The sequence below is a fragment of the Mirounga leonina genome, unplaced genomic scaffold (genome assembly GCF_011800145.1).
Source record: "Mirounga leonina isolate KUSES-001 unplaced genomic scaffold, KU_Mleo_1.0 Mir_200, whole genome shotgun sequence".
Classification (NCBI taxonomy): Eukaryota; Metazoa; Chordata; class Mammalia; order Carnivora; family Phocidae; genus Mirounga; species Mirounga leonina.
The window spans coordinates 2,446,376-2,467,020 of NW_023270503.1; the positions used below are offsets into that span (position 1 = coordinate 2,446,376).

A 20,645-nucleotide genomic window follows, 5' to 3' on the forward strand; every position below is an offset into this window, starting at 1 on the left:
TGACCTTGTAAGCTACTCCCAAGTACACATCCTAGAGAAACTTACACATAGAAAGGATGTTGGTGATAGTAAAGAAAAGCAGAAACAACCCAAATGCCCATCAACAAGTGGCAGGGATAAATAAATTGGGTACCAGCTACATGCAACAACAAGATGAATCTCAACAACAGGTACACACATGTATCAATTTAAAAACGAATCCAGGAGCGCCTGGGTGGCTCAGTCGTTAAACGTCTGCCTTCGGCTCAGGTCATGATCCCAGGGTCCTGGGATCGAGCCCCACATCGGGCTCCCTACTCCTCAGGGAAGCCTGCTTCTCCCTCTCCTACTCCCTCTGCTTGTGTTCCCTCTCTCGCTGTGTCTCTCTCTGTCAAATAAATAAATAAAATCTTTAAATAAATAAATAAATAAGTAAAAACGAATCCAGCGTGAGTCCATTGGTAAAACCTCAAAAGCATACAAAAATCCAAAAATGTATTGTTTAAGGACATAAGCCTGTATGGTGAAGCTATAAAGAACAGGTTAATAATTACAACAAAATCCAGGTTAGTACGTCCCCTAGGGGTAAGGAGAGAGGGAGCTCCATTTAAGGAGAGGTATGAAAGCAATTCTAAAGGGCTAGCAGTGCTCTATTTCTTAAGCTGGCTAGGCAGATGTCTGTTTTATTATTCTCCTTTAAACTGTACATGTTTTATATGCTCTTGTATATATACATTTCACAATAATTTTTTAAGTCAGTAACTTCTTATATTCCAACATATCCAGTTGAAAATAAATGTTAGGGCGCCTGGGTGGCTCAGTTGGTTAAGCGACTGCCTTCAGCTCAGGTCATGATCCTGGAGTTGCAGGATCGAGTCCCGCATCGGGCTCCCTGCTCGGCAGGGAGTCTGCTTCTCCCTCTGACCCTCCTCCCTCTCATGCTCTCTATCTCATTCTCTCTCTCTCAAATAAATAAATAAAATCTTTAAAAAAAAGAAAAAGAAAAAGAAAAAAAAAGAAAATAAATGTTAAAAAAAAAAAAAAGATCCCGGGACACTTGCGTGGCTCAGTTGGTTAAGCGTCTGCCTTCGGCTCAGGTCACGATCCCAGGGTCCTGGGATTGAGTCCCACACTGGGATCCCTGCTCAGTGGGGAGCCTGCTTCTGCCTCTCCCTCTGCCGCTCCCCCTGCTTGTGCTCGCTCTCTGACAAATAATAAAATCTTTAAAAAAAAAAAGGTCCTATTCCCTAGTAACAAAAAAAGTAAAACACCTGGCAACATAAAGAAATCTATGAAACTTTACTGCATAGTATAAAAGAAGAGATGACTGGAAAGAACACATAAATAAATACAGGACCATATTTCTAGATAGGAAAAGCCAATAGTTACTATTTTATATTTAATATAATCCCAAATTTGATTCTAATGATATTTGTAGAAAAACAATGAAAGAATTATAAAGTTCATATAGACGAATAAATAAATAGGCAAGCATAACCAAGGAAATTTCAAGAAAGAACCTGCACTTCCAGGTGTTAAAATATATTTTTAAAAATGTAATCGTACAGGAAGAAGAGACAGATAATGAAAGAAACAGAAACAGAAAGCCTGGAAGTTAGTATGTTTGTACACTAGAATAAAGCTAACATTTAAAGTCTGTCCAGGGGCGCCTGGGTGGCTCAGTCAGTTAAGCAGCTGCCTTCGGCTCAGGTCATGATCCCAGAGTCCTGGGATCAAGCCCCGCGTGGGGCTCCCTGCTCAGTGGAGAGTCTGCTTCTCCCTCTCCCTCTGCTTGCCTCTCTGCCTACTTGTGCTCTCTCTATATCTCTGTGTCAAATAAATAAATAAAATCTTTAAAAAAAATAAAGTCTGTCCAGAGAAGAGGGAAGGATACCTAATATCCAAAACCTATAACCTAGTAACACACGGTTACTAGTAACAGTGGTTCTGGGACTGGGAATCTAAGGGATAAGGGAGGAGGGAGAATCTCATTGTCTTTTGTATCTTTTGAATTTTGTGGGGTTTTTTTAAGTTTTTATTTTAATCCCAACTAGTTGACATACAGTGTTATATTAGTTTCAGGTGTACAATTATATCGTTTGAATTTTGAACATGACTGTAACATCTATTCAAAAAATCACTTTAAATTTAAAATATAGCTGGTGGGAAAAGAAATTAAATGGAAAGAACTGGTCGACAATTTGGAAAGAAAATCAGGGTCTTATCTCACATCATAAACCAAGTTAAGTTTCGATTGGATTAGAGCAGTGAATGAAAAAGTGGGCACCAAATAAAGAACCTGAAGAAATACAGCTGAATATTTATCTGACCTTGGGGTGGGGAAGACCTTTCAAACCCAAAAGCAAAGGAGGAAATCATAAAATGAAAGGACTCATGCATGGCCTTAGCCACATCTATCAGTCAGCTCAGGCTGACTTCACAAATACCCTGGAGACTGGGCAACTGAACAACATTTATTTCTCACAGTTCTGGAAGCTGAAGTTCAAGATCAAAGTGCTGGTTAACTTGGTTCCTGGTGTGGGCTCTCCTCCTTGGGGGGCAGACGGGGGCCTGACTTCTGTGTGCTCCCTTGGCCTTTCCTCTGTGCATGCAGACCAGAGAGAGAGGGAGAGAACAGAGGGAAGGAGGGAGGGAGGGCCAGCTGGTCTCTCTTCTTATCAGGACACTAATCCCATCATGAGGGCCCCACCCTCATGCCTCATGTAATCCTGATTACCTCCTGAACACCCATCTCCAAATACCATCACATTGGAGGTTAGGGTATCAACATATGAATTTTGGGAAAACACAAAACATTCAGTCCACAACACCACACAGAAACTTCTCTATGTTTAAAAATAATAATAATAATAGGGGCGCCTGGCTGGCTCAGTCAGTGGAACATGAGATACTTGATCTCAAGGTTGTGAGTTCGAGCCCCACGTTGGGTGTAGAGATTACTTAAAAATAAAATCTCTAAAAAAATAAAAAATAGGGGCGCCTGGGTGGCTCAGTCAGTGAAGCATCTGACTCTTGATTTTGGATCAGGTCAGGATCTCTGGGTTGTGGGACCAAGCCCCTTGTCAGCTCCATGCTCAGTGGGGAGTCTGCTTGAGATTCTCTCCCTCTGCCCCTCCCCCTTCTTGTACACATGCGTGTGCATGTGCGTGCTCTCTCGCAAATAAATCTTTAAAAAAAAATAAACATAAAAATAATAATTAAAAAACCGTGAACTAAGAAAAAATGTGTTACATATATGTCAGTCATCTTTTTTTTTTTTTAAGATTTTATTTATTTATTTGAGAGAGAGAATGAGAGAGAGCACATGAGGGGAGAAGGGTCAGAGGGAGAAGCAGACTCCCCGCCAAGCAGGGAGCCCGATGCGGGACTCGATCCAGAGACTCCAGGATCATGACCTGAGCCGAAGGCAGTCGCTTAACCAACTGAGCCACCCAGGCGCCCCTGTCAGTCATCTTTCTTATGTACAAGCAAACATGTTGGTTATAAAACCATTTATATAGAATGATCTCAATTTTTAAACATTAAACAACAGTTATCTCTAGGGGTTGAGAATCAATGGCTTTTATTTTCTTGTGTTTTTGTGTATTTTCTAAATTTCCACAGGGAATGTGAGTTATTTTTATAATTCAAAAGACCATTATTTTGAAGAAGTGTTATGTTGTGGTCAAGCAACATCAGGGGCAGAGGGTCCTGTTCTGCAAAACTTTAGGAGGATGGCTTCGAGCCAGGTGCCCAGCACAGTTTGGGATCTGGAATGCGTGATTCATATGACCCTACAGACTCTACAGGGAACCCCTTTAAGAGGCAAGTATTTCTCCCCACAGGAGGCGGGCATGACAGGGATCTTGCGCCAGTGAAAATCCTAGCCCACGGAAAAAGGAAGAAAACTAATTTGAGACGGTTCCAAAGGGACAGACTCAGAAGTAGAACAACAAAGAGGCAGATCTCAGTTCAAAAAAAGGTAGAATTTCTACCTACGCAGGCTGCCCTTAAATGCAAAGCACTACACTGTGAGCACGTCACCGTCCATCAGTGCTCAGACACATTGAAAAAAGTCTTCTTCTATCACAAAGGGGGTTAGACTAGTATTAATCTTTAATTATATTAAGTACTTTTCCTTTTATGGATTTAAAGAGATTATATACTTAAAATGAGTGAACTGGGGCGCCTGGGTGGCTCAGTCGTTAAGCGTCTGCCTTCGGCTCAGGTCATGATCCCAGGGTCCTGGGATCGAGCCCCGCATCGGGCTCCCTGCTTGGCGGGGAGCCTGCTTCTCCCTCTCCCACTCCCCCTGCTTGTGTTCCCTCTCTCGCTGTGTCTCCCTGTGTCAAATAAACAAAACCTTTAAAATAAATAAATAAAATGGGTAAATTATTTGATGTATATAAATTATCAATTTAATTGTAATTAAAAAAATTTTAAATATCACAGAGAAGGATAAATTTCCTTTTAATCATCCCCACCCCCACGCACGTACAATTCTGGTCCTCTTCTCCCTCCCCTGGAGATAACATCTATTATAAGTTTGGAATGTATTTTTCTAGACTGTTTTATATGCTTTTACATATAGATGTGTGTTACATATATGTGTCCTCATATAAAGTATAAATGAGGGCGCCTGGGTGGCTCAGTCAGTTAAGCGACTGCCTTCGGCTCAGGTCATGATCCTGGAGTCCCGGGATCGAGTACCGCATCGGGCTCCCTGCTCGGCAGGGGGTCTGCTTCTCCCTCTGACCCTCCCCCCTCTCATGCTCTCTCTCTCCCTCATTCTCTCTCTCAAATAAATAAATAAAATCTTTAAAAAAAAAAAGTATAAATGACTACGTGTATATATTTCTACAAATAGCATCATAATATATTTATCACTTTGAAACTTGCTTTCTTCTCCCTACAATCTTAGAGATTTATCTATATTGTTTTATATATATTTATTTTGTTTTGTTTTGTTTTGGGGGGCAGGGGAGAGGGAGAGAGAGAGAATCTTAAGCAGGCTCCATGCCCAGCATGGAGCCTAACTTGGGGCTTGATCTCACAACCCTAAAAGATCATGACCTTAGCTGAAATCAAAAGCTGGATGTTTAACCGACTAAGCCACCCAGGTACCCTTCATCTATATTGTTATATGAAGATCTAACCAATTCTTTTTATTTTTTTTTAAAAAGGTTTTAGGGGTGCCTAGGTGGCTAAGAGTCTCCCTCTCCCTCTGCCTGCCTCTCTGCCTACTTCTGATCTCTCTCTGTGTCAAATAAATAAATAACATCTTTAGAAAAAAATTTTAAAAATTTTTAAAAACTGTCCTTAGTGACTTAAATTAAAAAAAAAAAAAGATTTTATTTATTTGACAGAGAGAGCACAAGCAGGGGGAGAGGCAAAGGGAGAGGGAGAAGCAGACTCCCCGTTGAGCAGGGAGCCCAGCGCAGGGCTGGATCCCAGGACCCTGGGATCATGACCTGAGCCAAAAGAAGACGCTTAACCAACTGAACCACCCAGGCACCTCTAATTCTTTTTCAAAGCTGCATAGTATTCCTGGGTATGACCATCATAGTTTCTTTAACTATTCCACCACCAATGAATGTTCAGACTGTACAGTTTTTCACGACTCCAAACTGCCACAAAGACTGTCCCAGAACTTTCCACCTGTGCACACGTGTTGAGGTTTCCTTAGAGCAGATCCCGAGAAACAGAATCCCTGTGTCATAGGGCAGATGCATTTTTTATGTTAACAAATTGATGTCCGTGTGACATTCCTTTCTAAGCCTCAGATCCCATGGCTTTATCAGTCTGATCCCTGTGAAATTGCCTCTGGTCGGTTCTGGCCCAGCAGTTTGGTCTCCCTGGCCTATTTTGTGCCCTGGCTTCGTTCCATGGCTCTTACCACCCAGCAGTGAGATGGGCTGCCCCGCTCACTTCCAAGCACAGGCCAAACGGCCCCCCGGTGCTGGCTACTAAGTGAGGGGACTCTTGGATGGATCCAAGATGCAGCATTTCTCGGAATCAGAGGATGTATCATGGTGAATGAGAAGGGGGTGGGGGCCAAGCAAGAGGCAACTTTATAAACCCCCGACATCAACTCAACTGCTCGAATGGCCAGATCCAAAGATGAAAAGCACCAGCACGTTGCGGCATGAGCACAGCAGGGCTGGATAGTGACCATCACTCACCCTCCTCACCAGGCAAACACCCCGTAACTTCGTAAGGATGCCCACAACCTTCACTGCAGCCCCCAGCTGATGAACTGCCATGGTATACTAAGTGCTTTTACGTAAGGTGCTAACTGCGTAACTGTGGTCTTACATAAGGTGCTCTGGTATTTTTAGCAGCATGTAACTCCATAGGAAAGGAGATGCTCTCCCAGTGAATGCCACTCACTTTACAGGCCCGCGCAGTCCTTAAAAGGCTGATGTCTTACAAGCAGCTCGTGGCTGTCAGAGGGTTGAGGATGTCTGTGCTGAGGGCTATAGCACCAGCCGGATTCTGCAATCTCTCCAGGCCCACCTGACGCCCCACAACCAACAGATAAGGAGTACACAATACCTCGATTGCCCCCCGGCATCGCAGCCATAAGAAAAGGGCCGCTGACTTGGCCGATCCACACCAGCCACATCCTAGCTTAGCAAGCGCTCCCCAACCCCAGCAGAGTGGAGGGGGACAGGAGGAAACCAGAGCCGATCTGGCCTTGCTTCCACATCCCTAGAGCTGTCCCCCCAGAACCTGGGTGCCCACCCTCATGTCACCTCCCAATTGTCACTAGAAGTCCAAGGTTCCAGGCAGAGTGAAGTCAAAGGTATGGCGTGTCTGTATTCGTGTCTTGGGTCTAGGGTCACTGCTGCCTTTATTCTGGTTTTGCTAAATCTTTTTTTTTTTTTTAAGATTTTATTTATTTGTCAGAGAGAGCAAGTGCACAAGCAGTGGGAGAGGCAGAAGGAGTGGGAGAAGCAGGCTCCCCTGAGCAAGGAGCCCAATGCGGGACTCAATCCCAGGACCCCGGGATCATGATCTGAGCCGAAGGCAGATACTCAACCCAAGGAGCCACCCAGGTGTCCCACTGCTAAATCCTGAAGTATGACACACATACAGAGAAGTACACATACCAAAACTGGTGAATTTTGACAATATGAATATGTGACCAACACCCAGATAAAAAGAACAAACATTACCGGCCTCCCAGGAGCCTTCCTCACGCCTCCAGGAACCTACTACGCTGACTTCCAACACCTTTTATTTGTTTTGCCTCTTTTGCACTTTATATAAATGGAATCATATGGTACCAGGTGTTTGGCCTGTGCTTGGAAGTGAGCAGGGCAGCCCATCTCACTGCTGGGTGGTAAGAGCCATGGAACGAAGCCAGGGCACAAAATAGGCCAGGGAGACCAAACTGCTGGGCCAGAACCGACCAGAGGCAATTTCACAGGGATCAGACTGATAAAGCCATGGGATCTGAGGCTTAGAAAGGAATGTCACACGGACATCAATTTGTTAACATAAAAAATGCATCTGCCCTATGACACAGGGATTCTGTTTCTCGGGTTCTGCTCTAAGGAAACCTCAGCACGTGTGCACAGGTGGAAAGTTCTGGGACAGTCTTTGTGGCAGTTTGGAGTCGTGAAAAACTGTACAGTCTGAACATTCATTGGTGGTGGAATAGCTAAAGAAACTCAATCATATGGTTTGTGTGATCCATCCATGTGGTTCCATGTGCCTGTAAATGGTCCATCCTCGCTGTAGTAGAGTGTTTCTATCGTGTGTATTCCTCCCAACGTATCTGTCCATTCTACTGCCATTGGGTGATTTCCAGTGTTTTAGCGATTACAAATAGTGCTGCTATAACATTCAAGTACATGCATTTTCACCACAGCCTTTTGCCCTTAAGACATAAAAAGTGTTGGGCGCCTGGGTGGCTCAGTTGGTTGAGCGACTGCCTTCGGCTCAGGTCATGATCCTGGAGTCCTGGGATCGAGTCCCGCATTGGGCTCCCTGCTCGGCAGGGAGTCTGCTTCCCCTTCTGACCCTCCCCCCTCTCATGTGCTCTCTGGCTCTCTCATTCTCTCTGTCTCAAACAAATAAATAAAAAAAAAAAAGAAAAAAGAAACATAGTTTCTTTAAAAAAAAAAAAAGACATAAAAAGTGGTAAACTGAAGGGACGTCTGGGTGGCTCAGATGGTTGGGATCTGCCTTCCGCTCAGGTCGTGATCTCCGGGTCCTGGGATCGAGCCCCAGGTCAGGCTCCCGACTCAGCGGAGAGTCTGCTTCTCCCTCTGCCTCTACCCCCTTACTCGTGCTCTCTAATGAATAAATAAAATCTTTTTTTAAAAATGGCAAACTGATGGGCGCCTGGGTGGCTCAGTTGGTTAAGCGACTGCCTTCGGCTCAGGTCATGATCCTGGAGTCCCGGGATCGAGTCCCGCATCAGGCTCCCTGCTCAGCAGGGAGTCTGCTTCTCCCTCTGACCCTCCTCCCTCTCATGCTCTGTCTCTCATTCTCTCTCTCAAATAAATAAATAAAATCGTTAAAAAAAAAAATGGCAAACTGAAAAAATAAATAAATAAAAAGTTGAAGACCGCCACTTTAAGCCTCAATCTCGAGAAAGCCAACCTGCCCTACCTCTCCAATTCACACTTTCGTTCTTTAAACAGTCCTTCCATGGGCTACACCAAGTAAAGGGCACTGGCCACAGGGGCCACACTGCCTAGGACCATTGCTGTGTGTCCTCGGGCAAGCGCTTCACTTCTCTACACATCAATTTCCTTACCTATAAAATGGGGATAATAATAGTACTTGGCATTTCCCTCGGTTGAGGATTAAGTAAGGGAACAGCGTCTGCACGTCGTTAAGCGCTCAATCCACGTCAGGAGCTATGCCCGCTGCTAAAGGCACCTTTCTCAGCACCCTGAGGCACCTGCTCGGCCCCCCCCTCCCCCAGGAGAGCCGAGCAAGGCTCTAACGCAGAAGGAGGCAGCAAGTGAGGACAATCTCGCCCCCTGCCAGGGAAGCAGAGTGGCAGCAAAAAGCCCTCCCCACCGCACCAAACCCCTCTCTCCCTCCGCCCCTCCCGTCGTCGAGGACACCAGACACCGTGCAATGGCCTTCACTCAAAATATGGCCTAAACCGGGGGCACCGTTCTAGAGGCATTATTTTTTTTTTTTTAAGATCAGCTGTACCTCCTGCTGATGTTGAAGGTTTATTTTTTATTTTTTATTTTTTTTTAAGATTTTATTTATTTATTTGCGAGAGAGAGAATGAGAGACAGAGAGCATGAGAGGGAAGAGGGTCAGAGGGAGAAGCAGACCCCCAGCTGAGCAGGGAGCCCGATGCGGGACTCGATCCCGGGACTCCAGGATCATGACCTGAGCCGAAGGCAGTCGCTTAACCGACTGAGCCACCCAGGCACCCTAGAGGCATTATTAATGGCACGTATCAGCAGCCCAGTCACAGGCTGCTGGGGCACCAACAGTGCCCAGAAACCACTGCCTGAAAAAAAAAAAACACGACATTTTCTAATGTGTATGTGAAAGGAGAGTGAAGTGTAGTATGTTGTGTTTTTAGGCGACAGAGATGGAAAAAAGCCCCTGGAAGCTTACAGTGCAGAGACCTTAGGAGCAAGAGACTCGGGGCCTCACGCTAGTGGTTGCCATGGCAACCATATTTCACAGCAGGAACTCATTTTCATATGACAGTGACCTGCAGAGGGAAGGAAGGACTAGGAAACTTCTTTCGATGAAGGAGGTTCAGTTTGGGGGGGAGCTGGGATTGATTTTCTTGACCAGAAAAAAAGCAGGTAAAAGTGCCTTAAGGGACAGACATGACCCGAACCACCTGAGGGCCCTGCAGGGTTCTCTGTACCACAACTTTTACTTAAGACACACACACACACACACACACACACACACACGGCCTGTTTCTAAGGCCTCAGGGCAGATGTCACAGCCTCCCTGAGTCACTTGCCCCACCATTAACCATCTGTTCTGTTACAGTCTTTCCCTGGAGTCCCAAAGCAACCAGCTGACCAAGCCACCGGCCCAGCCCCTGCACCTGGGCCAGGTGCCAAGAGGACACACAGGCTTCCCTGAACAGCAAATCCTAGCACTGAAAACATCTTGGTAGTCAGGCGGACTGGAGTTCCAACCTGTGCCCGGCCCGCTCACAAGCTGTGTGATGGAGGCAAGTCCCTCAAGCTCTCTGGCTTGGTGTCCTCATGGGCGGGACGAGACAATAATTGCAGCAGTCATCCCTCTGGGCATCAGGAGGATCACACATACACAAGGGAGTGCCTGGAAAGATCAGCACACTGCCCCGCTCCTAACGACCACTCAATAAATAGCTGCTACCGTTAAGGGCCGGAAAAGCATCTCTCACAACCAGAGGCTGAAGGCAGAGAACACAGTATTCAATTGGGTGGCACACACGGTAATGAATCCATTAATAACCCAGCAGGAGTGTAGACGGATGGGGATCCAGAAGACTGGAAGAGTCTAGGACAGAGGTGCAGTTTCAGCCAGACTCTGAAGGCTAACAGGGAGGTATTCGCGGATGTCTAGGAGTGGGAACTCCTTTCTTGAGTGCTTGCAGGGGGCCCGGGTCCTGGGGATCCAGAAGGGGAACACGCTTCAAGGGCCCAAAGGGCCAGAGATCAGCAGCAGACAGCTGCACCAGGGCATGATGAAGAGGGAAAGCCAAGAAAAGGGCCCCGAGTGCAGCCAGAAAGGTCACAAAGCTTTCCCAGGGCAACAGCGACCGAGCATGAACCCAGAGAGTAAGGGCAAAGGGGATGACTGCGGTAGGGAGGGAAGAAGCTGCAGGCCTGGAAATGGGTTTGGGAGAGTGAGGCCCCATGAATGAGGAGCCTTCAACTCGGGGGGGCGTCGGCTTTGTGTGGGAGGAATGCGGAGCCTCTGAAGATTGCTCAGGGGAGGAGGGTCAGCCACTGGGCAAAAGCAGGAGTCAGGGACCATCAGTCTACCAGTGACCTGATAGATGGACCGCAGAGGCTGGACGGGATGCTGGCACCAGACCAGCGGAAGGGCCTCGGAGCCCTCCTGAGATGTTCGAGGCCTGCAGTAGTAGTTCACAGAGGGGTGGCGAGAGGTAGAGACACTTCAGGGAAAAGGGAGTATAACCGAGGAGGGAACCCCACTGCTGAGGAGCAAGTGAGAGCATCTGCCTCAGAGGAGGAGGCCAGACTCAGATGTTTGGTTGGGGTGTCACTCGGACATCCAGGGGGCCGGGACTGATGCTAGAAGCCAGAGAGGCGGGCTGCCCTGAAGGGCTCCTGAAGAAAGCCCCTGCAAAGCTAAACACAGCATCTCAAAACACATCCCACTAGGGGCACCTGGGTGGCTCAGTCAGTTAAGTGCCTTCGGTTCAGGTCACGATCTCAGGGTCCTGGGATGAGCCCGGCATCGGGCTCCCTCTGCCTGCCGCTCTATCTACTTGTGCTCTCTCTCTCTGTCAAATAAATAAAACCGTAAAAAAAAAAAAAAGAAAATATTACTTCATTATTAAAAAAAATCCCTCTGAGGGGGGAAGAGGGGTCCAAAGAGAAAGAACAATGGAGAAGAGCCAAACCAGGAGAGCGGGGTGCCCCAGAAATCACATCAAAGAAGGCTGCAGAGAAGACACACGCACACAGGTGTCCGCTCCCCAGGCAGAAGGACGAGGCCAGCAAAAGAGCAGTGTTTGGAAACAAGATGACTTTCAGGAAAGCAGTTTCAGCAGAGGGGTGGTGGGGCCAGGCTGCGCCGGGCTGCGGAGGATTAAAAGGGGAGGCAGGCAGCAGGTGCAGAGCACTTATCTGGAAAATATGACAGTGAGAGAAGAGGAAATGAAGCTTAGGCCTCTGATGCATGATTCCCCCCCCAAGAGATGGGAGGGCAAGTGGATGTCACAGGCAGGAGGGGGCATGGAGACCCCGGTAAGGGCACATTCGTTCAAGGTGGAGGGAAGGGAAGGGGCAGAGACTGGACCGCAGCCCTGGCTCTGCCAGTGCTCTTACCAGGGTGCCCAGGGCCACCCCTGATTCCCCAGCCCCCAGCAGCTGGGAAGATCAAAGATTCCCATGGAGCAGCACAGGTGGAACCTGATCATTCACCAGAATCCCTCTGGCCCTGATCTGAGGCTAGGTTTCCACCTTCTGCATCACACCTCTCCCTAGAATGACGTCGGGGGAAGGAATTGGGGGGGGGGGGTTACAGACCACCCAGATGGGAAACTCAGGTCCTCAGCCTTCCCAGCAGCCAGGAAGGAGACAGAAGTCTCAGACCTCCCAGCACAGCCCTTGCTGAAGCCCAAGAAAGGGGGCTTCAGCCCCAAAAGCGCAAGTGTCATGGGCACTACTAGGCACCCCGGATGGATTTCAACACTTCTTCAAGTCTTCTGCCTGGGAAAAACAGGTGGGCCTGATGGCTAGGAGTGGGTTTCCCGAGGGCTAGAAAACAAACCCAGGGCAGGATTCTCAGACTGAAAGAGGTGGGCAGGGTGAGGCAGAGGAAGCCCGGCTGCCCAGTGAGAAATACCCGCATCCCGCACTCACACGCTCCTGGGCCCCAACGTCCGCTCCCGACCACCTACCCAGGGCGAGAGCCCAAACGTCCCGGGCCCGGGCCCAGCACGGCGCCCCAAGCCAATCACCCGGAGTGTGGGATCCTCACGGAGGGCAAGTGGAGCGCAGACGGGCAGCGGCTCGGCCACACCGGGGCCCCTCTCGCCGCACGTGCGCGCCCCGGCGGGCAGCTGGCGACCGGCGCTCGGTAAACACGGCACTTGCTGACCGGCTCGCGGGCCTCGCTCACCCCAGCGCCGCCTGGCGTCTGCAGCCGCGCTCGCCCGCCCGCCCTCTCGCCGCCCCCTCCCCTCCCCCACCCGGCCGCCCCCGCCTCGCCCGGCGGCGCCCAGGCTGCGGGCGCACCACGCGCTCCCCCGAGGGCCCCCGGCCGACAGCAGGCCAGACCCGGGCGCACGCCGTTCCGGGGGGGCGGGGGGGCGCTGTCCGCGGCCGCTCGGGTCCAGCCCAGGCCCCGGGAGAGGCGGGCGGCGGGCGCGGCGGGGAGGGGAGCGCGACGCCAGGGCCAGGAGCGCCCCGCCGGCCCCCGGGACTCGCCCCCGCGCGTGAGCCGAGAGTGCCCGGGTCCCTGGTCCCGCCCGCCGCCCCGCGGCCGCCCCGCGCGCCCCCACGCCCCCGAGAGCCAGGCGCACGCCCCCACCCCCGGCCCTCCGGGACTGGGCCGCGGACGAGGGGGTGGCCCCACTTTGGCCACACTCACCTGGGCTCTGGGGGGGCGGTGGGCCGTGCCGCCCGGCGCGCTCCCTGGCTGCCCTCTGCCGGCCGCCGCAGGTACCCGGGCGCCCGCCCCGCCCCGCCCCGCCCCGCCCCGCCCCTCGCCGCCCCGGGACCTGCGGCCGCGCGCGGGAGAGCCGGGCCTAAGGGCCCCTGGTAGGCGCGGGCCCCTCCTTGTTACTGGATTCCGAACATCCCTCTTTTCCATAAGCAGCTTCAAGTCCCCAGAGCCAAAAATGACCCATTCTAACAACCCCAGGACGCAAAGGGAAGGCAGGTATGGGTTCTGGGGCCTGAAACAGAACGCGGCACCCGCTGGAGCTCAACATCGGTTTGTTGAATGAACGAACCCTCCATTGATGGTGGGACAAATGGAGGCAACGCTGCAGTGACTAGAGGAAACAGCGACAAAAAGCTAAAGCTTTCATCAGCCTGGTGTCTTGGCTTCACCATTTCAAGAACATCTGCAATGTTCTCCATTTTCCTTCACTCTGAGCCTCGGGGTGGGAGTGGCCATGCTAAAGCCCTTCAACCCTCCACTCTACCCCAAAACAATTTTATGAAATAATTCCCTGAGAGAACACCAGAAACCGGTAGTTGAGTGATCACCAAATCTGAGAGTCCTGGTTTCCAACACACAGCAGCCCCCTCCAGTACGGGGGGACACCTCCATTTGGGATCTGGATCTTCCCCATGGGAGATGTGATCTTGGCCATGGGAGCAAACGTCTCTAAGCTAGCACTGTCCAGCAGGCTTCCCGCAATTACAGAAATGTCATATTGCTGGGCGGTCCACTAGCGAGTAGTCATAGGAGATGGATTCTTAAATTTCATTGAATTTTACTTAATTTAAATCTAAATCACCATGGTAGCTAGTGGCGAAGTCTCAGTTTCTTTATATGCAAAATAGACATAATAGTCCTATTGTGAGGATTGAATGACCCAAGACCTGGCTCATTGCAAAATCTCAGGGGTGCCTGAATGGCTCAGCTGGCCGAGTGTCTGTCTTAGGCTCAGGTCATGGTCTCAGGGTCATGGGATCGAGCCTCCCTCCCACCGTATTGGGCTCCCCACTCAACGGGGAGTCTGCTTCGCTCTCTGCACCCCCCATGCTTGCTCTCTCTCAAATAAATAAATAAAATCTTTAAAAAATAAAAATAAAAGCTCAGTCGGAGTTATTAACATCATTTTCACCACCAATCACCTCACTAACCCTAAAATGTCAAAGCTGCAGGGATCCTACAGGCTCTACCCCAGCTTCCCGCCCCAAAACCACCCTCCAGGAGTTGTTCTCCTGCTTGCAATGGCTTGTGACAGAGCGCTTACCATCTCCGGGGAGACCTCGTTTCTCTTTGGACTGCTGACCACCTGGAGAAGATTTATACCTAACACTTTTGTGTGAGTAGATTTTGGTGGACAACTCAAAGAAGTGTTGAGTTTCAAGAGTGCTCAACAGCCAAGGGTGAGGCCCAAGGCAGGGAGCTTCGAAAGAATCAGTGCCTTAAATTAGGGACGGAGCCTGCTTTTATTTCAAGCCTACACGTACTTGTCAGGTATGTTGGAAGATGCCCCACTACTGGGATTTGTCTGATGTTTTTCCACAGTCACAGTGGGCCTAGGGGTTTGGGGAGAAAGACAATAGAGGCAGGAGCCATTTTCCTCACATCTCATTCAAGAGTTCACAACTGTTGCCATAATTTATCACCGTTGACTGTTGGCCTTGATCACCTGGCTGAGGTAGTGTTCGTCAGATTTCTTCACTCCAAAGTGGGGTCTTATGTTCCTCCTTATTTAGGGTGGAGTAGCTACATAATTTATTTGGAATTCTTCTGTATGGCAAACTTGTCTCTTCCCCCCCGTGATATTGTGATAGAACAAGAAATACATATTTTGGTCTTCTTCCTAACTCCTGACCAGAGCTCCTAAAATCCTTCTTATTTCCTAGGTGATAAGAACAATAGGGCCATCTTCTGTTATAAAATGTAGGTTTTGCCCCAGGCTCCTGAAACAGCCCTAGAGTGATCAAGTGAGAGGAGCATCTTTTTTTATTCATAACAAGCCCCTTTCAAGCACACCTGAGCCTGTATTAATGAGTGACTTTTGGAAAACCCTTAAGGATTGCCCAAGGGATGGATGAGCCAGTTGCCAGGGGGACTAAACTGTGCTTAAAGGGTTGGAACTTTCAGCCCCGCCTCCGGGGAGCAGAGAGGGAAAGGGGCTGGAGACTTGACTTAATGGTCAACGGCCAAGGATTTTACCCATCATGCTGACAGAAGGAGGCCTCCACAAAAATCCTGACAGGTTTGGAGAGTTTCTGGCTTGGTGAACACATGGACGGGCTGGGTAGGTGACGCCCCAGAGACAGCACGGAAGCTATGCACCCCTTCCCACATACCTTGCCCTATGTATCCCTTCATCTTGTTCCTGTGTATCCTTTAATAAATCCTTTGTAATAAATTGGTGATACTCCCCTCCTCCCCGCCAATTTATAACCAATCGGTTTGAAGCATGGGAGGCCCGGACCTGTGACTGGCATCTGAATGGAAGTGGGGATGGGGGAGGTGTTGTGGGATTGAGCCCTTAATTTGTGAAGTCTGTGCTACTTCTGGGCAATTAGTGTCAGAACTGAATTAAATTGTAAAACGCTCAGCTGGCGTCTGCCGAGAATTGAAGGCTTGCTTGGTGTGGAAAAACCCATGCATCTGGTGCCAGGAGTGTTACATGTCTAAAAGGGAACAAAGCAAAATTTTCCTTCAGTCGATGTCAGAAAAGTGGGATTGGCTGGAATGGCCCTGGCTCGTGAAAACGGTGTGCTTTGGGAAGAAAAAGAATCAGAAGGTGAGAGTGAGGAACTGTGGACTCCTAGGTGGTCCCCGATGGTCTGGAGCGGCAGCTGTGCTCAGTTACTAAAGGTAAATGTTACCAGTGGAATTTAGAGGTAAATCCAACTCCCAGGGAGTTGGCTCACAGGATGTATAAGGAAATGCAAACCAGTAAGAAAAAGGCAAAATACTCAGTCCTTCGGTTATTATCGGTAATAGCTCAAATGAAATTAAAAGCGAGTTCTGGGTTGGACTTTGATGCTAGACTAAGCTCAGATTTGGGTCTAAGTTTTGGTTACTAGCCTCGAAGCCCCCCCACCAAGGGAAAAAGTATGCCGCGACAACAGAAAGTACTTCTAAGACCTCTCTGGTCCCCGAGAAGGTAGTCAATGTAGGGGGGAGGGCAAAACTGAGAAACTACTGAAACCAGGGGGTATAGTGTGAAGGAGCGGTTACATCTTGTAGATCGGTATCATCAGCTGCCCGAGAAACCTTTACTAGAATGGATTATGAAAGTAACAAATTTGGGAGCTGTGTCCCTGGTTTTGAATGCTGCCTAGTGGAAGAGCACGCTTGGTGGATGCAGGACCCACAGGTCACTAGGGAACACGCACAGACTACTAGATACATAACCCGGACACAAAGCGGCTTCTTCCCAAGGGAACAGCCAGCCTGGGGGACTCGATAAAAGCCACTGTGAGGTCTGTTTACCCTGAGAAGGGGACAGTCTGTGCCCCCCTATGTAGAGCAACCCCAACGAAGCAGCAAGGCACGGGGGATGCTTTCTGATGACCCGGATATTCACTACTGTATATGCCCATTACTCAGATCATGATAAATGCCAGGGTTAGTGGGGTGCCTTTTACATGGGCACCCCATATAACCTTACCACTGTAAAACTGAGGGACAATTCTGGAAGCCTTATCAAATTTGCTGCCTCAGCTTCCCCTCATGGGTCTTACTGATGCTAGTAAAAACATTAGGTGAATTAATGAGAGATGGGGGAAAGGCAAAGCCTAGACAGTGGTTTAAGTATGGTGGAAATTTTTAAATCGTTATTTAGAAATAAGGTGAGGGGTGCCTGGGTGGCTCAGTCGGTTAAGTGTCTGCCTTCGGCTCAGGTCATGACCCTGGGGTCCTGGGATCGAGCCCCACGTCGGGCTCCCTGCTCTGCGGGGAGCGTGCTTCTCTTCCTCCCTCTGCTGTTCCCCCTGCTTGTGCTGTCTGGCTCGCTCTCTCTCTCTCTCTCTCTCCCCATCAGATAAATTAATAAAATCTTTTTTAAAAAAAAGGGTAATAAAGCAAATATTGATTAAAAGCAAAACAAAGAGGAAAAGTCATGGGACTCACCCAGCAGAGTGGGTATTAAGAAATGGTTGAATGAAGCAGACACTGATGGGGTTAAAACAAAGGTGCAAATAGATGGAGAACATAAAAACATGAGTGTTGGTAAGATTATGAAAGTGAGAATGTTTAAACAGGCTTTTATGTAAAGCAGTTGTGTCTCCTTGATGTGAAGGGTTTATGGGAATGAATATTATATCTGGCCAGGGAACACTTCTTCTACCTAGTATTGTAAAACCAAAGCCTGTTGATGGAGTCCTAATGGAGGCCACAGTTAGGAATGTAAGGGTTTGTAGAATTGGAACTAAGGCAAAAGTTTGTAGTTGGAATGTTTGAACAGGCTTTATGTGAACCAGTTACATCTATTTGCCTGATTATTGACGATGAGGATGTGTTAGAGCAGGCAGCTAGGCAGGCTTTAACAGGATGCCTGGGGGCCTGGAGGCCCGCTCCCAGGAAAGTTAGCAACCTGCCCTGACAGCATTCCACATCCGAGGCCACAAGAAGCCAGATCAAACTGGACCGGCCCCAGACAAAGGCCTGAGACTCTGACCAAGTGAGAAGGAGAAATCGCAAAACCCTGCTCCCACAGAAATCCCCTCCCCAAGTAAGAAATAGTCCACACCTTCGTGAAGGACCGTCAATAAAAGATAGAGACCCAGACCCCTGGCACAGCTCTCCCTGGGCTCGCGCTCCCTCACCTCTCCGGAATGCCCTCTCTCGCTCTTCACCTGTGGTGCTCAAACACTGTCTGGCCCGTCCTTGAATTCTTTTCTCGCGACAAGAGTAAGACTCTCCGGGGATGTCTGGGGGCTGAGATCGGCAGTCGCCTCAGAACCTGGACGTCTCCCCAGTCCACCCAGCAACAGATGGACGTTGTGTCTGACTAGGGAATGTTCCCCCTACCTGGGATTGTAAAATAGAAGGGATGTGAATCTGGGTGGCACAGTCCGTTAAGCGTCTGACTTGGTTTCAGCTCAGGTCGTGATTTCAGGGTCGTGAGATCGAGCCCCATGTAGGGCTCAGCACCCAGCACAGAGTCTGCTTACAGCTCTCTCTCCCTCTCCCTCTGCCAACCACCCCTCACACTCGCTTGCTCTCTTTAAAATAAATAAATAAAAATTTTTAAAAAGGAATGTAAATCCACCCTTAAGCAATATTAATTGGGCATGCTAAATGGGAACACATAAGCCTGTCTGAGCCCACAAAGTGTCGAATAGAAGCTGGAGTGCTGGGACGCCTGGGCGGCTCAGTCGTTAAGCATCTGCCTTCAGCTCAGGTCATGATCCCAGGGTCCTAGGATCGAGTCCCACATCGGGCTCCCTGCTCAGTGGGGAGCCTGCTTCTCCCTCTCCCTCTGCTGCTCCCCCCACTTGTGCTCTCTCTCTCTCTCTGACAAATAAATAAATAAAAATCTTAAAAAAAAAAAAAAAAAGGGGGCGCCTGGGTGGCTCAGTTGGTTAAGCGACTGCCTTCGGCTCAGGTCGTGATCCTGGAGTCCCGGGATCGAGTCCCACATCGGGCTCCCTGCTCGGCGGGGAGTCTGCTTCTCCCTCTGACCCTCCTCCCTCTCATGCTCTCTGTCTCTCATTCTCTCTCTCACAAATAAATAAAATCTTAAAAAAAAAAAAAAAAGAAGAAGAAGAAGCTGGAGTGCTGATAGGGACAAATTCTCTGTGTCATAGCCCTATGTAGGGTATAGACTGGGGCTTCTGGCAAAAGCCTGTGAGTGATCCCCACAGTCTCCAGGGACTTCAGACTAGAGAATTTCCTTTTGAAGGGCATTGACTAGCTTGCTATCTGACATTTACTGAAACCGCCCCATGACTAAAGGACACAGAACAATCTTGAAGCCTGAAGTCTGCGGGATGTCTTGGATGAGGTCAGACAGGTACTCTCCTGAGGATGGCAGTGCCCAGAAGAGTTCCATAATAGCATGGAAACGGTTTATGTCGGATCATGCTGCCTGGGGAATGCATGATGAGGCCGGAGTTTCCTGGGCAAGAGACTATTACCGCGGGTGTTTGGCTGAAGAAGACTTCCAGTTGTGTGTGTATATCCTTTCTCTGTCCCTTTGAGAGGTACACGTACTTCCTAGAACCCAGGACTGACTTCCTCAAGGACCTGGGAGCCATTCCTTTAAAATATAATCATCAGGAAGGAGGGAAAGACAGGGCCCCTGTGTCTCAGTCTCTGCAGGATGATAGGAGCCTAACTGGGTAAGTGCCAGTTAGTGCCAGATTAGTGGCCCAATCCCCTTGACATTGACCCCTTACCCACCGTTGGTAATTTTTCACTTTCCTGACTGCTCAAGCCCCCACGTGCTCCCCATCCCTACCCCCTTATCCTCCCTTCAAAAGGCCAACTCCCCTCCACACAGATCAGCACCGAATTCAGTTCTATACTAAAGAAGTCTCTTTCCTGTATCGCTGTAGTATTGAATAAAATCTGTCTTTACCGCCATTAACTAATAACCAACTTTGTGTTTCTGTAACACCTCCCAGGAATTTTCTGGGTGAGATGGAGCCTGGGGCCCCCTGCCACCTCAGATCGACAGGCTTTGTGACTCAGAGTTAAACCGCAGCTCACAAAGGCAAGCATGAGGTCAACTGACCCGCTGTCAGCCGATGAGGCCTGGATCTGGTCACACAAAAGGATCTCCGCATGCTCGGTCAGGGAGGCCCTAGAGAGGCAACAGGCTTCCTACAGAGATGGCAGCACTAGTCAACAACAACTAATACAGAAACTTCCATCTCTTGAGTTCTGCAAACAGCCTTGGGCCCAAAGTGTAGATACAATCAATTAACGTTCTGAAGGAAACCACAGTCCACAGAAGGGCCCCAGCGCATAGTTGCAGACGGTGTGGGGAAGGGGCTATGCAAACAGAACCGCAAGTGGGTGGGTCCCAACCTCCTGGGACTTGCAACATGAAGAGGCAGCCAACAGTGGCCCAGGCCTGGGTCACAGATCATTATGCTCATGGAGCACCCAGGCCCGGTGTAAGTACTTTCTGTGCATTAGCTCATAGGTACTGTTAGAGTCCCCATCTCACAGGCATGGGAACCAGGGCTTGGAAAAGCCGAGCCTACTTCCCCAAAGTCACAGAGCTAATACGTGGCTGGCCCAGGGTTCCAACGCAAGCCGTCTCTAGGGCTGGCTCTTCTCCATTCCAACACACAACCTGCTTGGTGCCAAGGACAACCCTGAAA

The 20,645-nt window shown here is 49.4% G+C and overlaps 1 protein-coding gene across 1 annotated transcript in view; it reads right to left on the bottom strand.

Annotated features, from left to right (window-relative positions):
- RPH3AL (rabphilin 3A like (without C2 domains)) overlaps positions 1-13,331 on the bottom strand; it is a 146,184-nt gene extending 132,853 nt beyond the window's left edge. The window contains 1 exon segment of the mRNA XM_035027607.1: positions 13,258-13,331. The gene's annotated coding sequence lies outside the window, so the exon portion shown is untranslated.
- Between the last annotated feature and the right edge of the window lie 7,314 nt (positions 13,332-20,645).